The sequence below is a fragment of the Egretta garzetta genome, unplaced genomic scaffold, assembly GCF_000687185.1.
Source record: "Egretta garzetta isolate BGI_Z169 unplaced genomic scaffold, ASM68718v1 scaffold489, whole genome shotgun sequence".
Classification (NCBI taxonomy): domain Eukaryota; kingdom Metazoa; phylum Chordata; class Aves; order Pelecaniformes; family Ardeidae; genus Egretta; species Egretta garzetta.
The window spans coordinates 407,659-410,225 of NW_009260692.1; positions in this window are offsets into that span (position 1 = coordinate 407,659).

Sequence of the window (2,567 nt, forward strand, 5' to 3'; positions counted from 1 at the left end):
GGGCGGGGGGGGGGAGTACACTGTCACACTGGGGTAACAGCTTTAAACTGAAATAGGGTAGATTTAGATTAGATATAAGGAAGAAATTCTTCACTATGAGGGTGGTGAGAAACTGAACAGGTTGCCCTGAGAAGTTGTGGTTGTCCCATCCCTGGAAGTGCTCAAGGTCAGGTTGACAGGGCTTTGAGCAACCTGATTTAGTGAAAGATGTCCCCTCCCATGGCAAGGGGCTGGAACCAGGTGATCTTTGAGGGTCCCTCCAACCCAAACCATTCTATGATTCTATGAAGGAGCAGGAGAGCTGGCACAGGCTTCTCTGCTCCTGAGTGCTGAGTGCTGCAGGCACAACCTCTCCTTTGTCTTTCAATATGTTCAGGAGAGCCAAGTTTAATTGCCAGTAATAAGAAGCCTAAGTTAAGCCAAGCAAAATAAATGAAAAAGCAGGTACAGGCTATTATTTCCTTCATTTCTTTGTCACTCGCACTGAGGGAAGTTGAACTCACAAGCTGCTCTTGTTTTATAATCCTTCTCTTTTTACATAACTGAGCTCTGATTGCCCGATGTCTGATTAGCTCAGAGCAGGAGTAGATAACTGGCGAGGAAGGTTGGTTGCTACGGTGCTGGATACTAAAGCTATACAATTCCTGGTCCTGAGTGAAGAGAGAGTTTTGTGGGGAGGGTTTTTTGTTCTGTTTGTTTTGTTTTGTTTTGTTTTGTTTTATTTTAATTCATTACTAGTACACACGCAAAACTACCTCCCATGTGTCTTGGTCACCGTCTGCTTTTTCTCTTTTTCCTTTTTTTCTTTCCTTCTCTGAACTCCCGCTCTCTGTTCTCCCTCAACACCTGTTTGGTTAAGTAGCCATTTCCCTAAAGTTTTGAGACACAAATATGAACTGACACTGCTAGTCCCTTGACAAAGACATTTCTAATGCTTGAACAACTCCTGGCTGTAGAGTTGAAACAGAAAAAAAAATTTGGTTTTCCCCTTCTGACAGAGATTTTGGTCCCAAACCAGAGAGAGATTGCGCCAAAATAATTGTTCTGATGATTTAACATGTCAATAATAAGCATGATGATAGTAAATGATATTATTTTATTCAACTTGCAGTGGCTTTATTTAATATCACAGTTGTGCTAAAGAGTTGTTCTAAAACAGCAGCCACTGACCCTGGTGTGGTGCTATTTATAGTAGCTGGGATATTTCTTTAAATAGGAACCCATCCTGTAAATAGCCGTTGCTCCACTGATGTGAAAGGGTTGGTATCAGTTGGTTTCTGGTAAGAAGAAGTAGGAACACAGCTGGAATTACTTTCAGTTCGATATGACCAAGAATGCAAAAACATTGAGATCCAAATGCTTTGGTTCTTGCTGCTTTGACTAAAAGCTGGCGAATGCAAAAGGTACTGGACACTTGTCTTTGTATTCCGACCTTTAACACGTGCAGGATTGTCAGACTGAGGAAGCACTGAGATGTTTATTTATTCTGTCCTGAGATGAATATGTGCAAGCTAGAAGGCTGACTTTGCTTTCAGTTTGTATCTGAAACCCATTTCCTCAGCAAAGTGAAAGTAGCCTTGGCTTCTTTCATGCCTTAATTTCCAGAGTTGCCACCAATCAAGGTGACCCTTCTTAAAAGCCACCTCAGTTTGGAAGAGTGGCTTCTGGGCAGTAAAGATGTGGGAATGCCTTTGAAAACATGGAGCAATTGAATGCCCATCCCTGCTTACTGTTGCAGGGATGATTCCACGTGCCCTTGGTCAAGAGTGTCACCGAGCAGCCAGGTCTCTGGTTGCAGCAGTTATGAAGTGGTACATTGGATGCACGTATGGAAAGGATTTGCCTTTCACATCGGGCAGTTTCTCAGCACATCTGCAGATGAGGTTGCTCAAATGCATTATAGGACACCTAAAATTTCCATTTTGGGGAAAGCTGGTCTATTGCCTAAGGAATTAGAACATCTGATACTTTAAATGCCTAAAGTATCTTTAATTTTAACAAAGAGAACTTGGCTATACTCTTAAAAAAAATAAAAAAAAAAAAAAAAGAAAAGCTGTAAGTGTTTGTTCTTTGGTGTTTCCTACAATGTGTAAGTATTTTCCAGTCAGGTGTGTCACTCACACATACTGAGTGTCTTGATCTCTCATTCTCAGAGGAAGAACGATGAACATGCGTGAAATTTTTTTTTGAGTTTTATTTCTTTTTTCCTTTTTTTTTTTTTATATTTAGTTGTTAATTTTATTGCTGCAGTGCTTAGAATAACCTACAAAGTCAGGACCTTAGTGAGTTAAATGCCATTTAAATGGGTAAGTAAATACTTTCCTGATCCCAGAGAAACCCCAATCTAAACATTAAAGGCAGGTAATAGAAAGTGGGAGAAGGCAACAGACTGTAGATCATGTTGGTCGTTTCCACTTCCCAGCTTGAACTGTGCTGCTTGACTCGCTCTCAACAATCTGATATTTCATATAGTTTTCTCCCTTCTTGATTCCACTTGTAGTGGTTTATATCCAGCTTTGCTTTTACTACTGTAATCTGTATTGTTTATGCTATCTTCATTTTCTGTC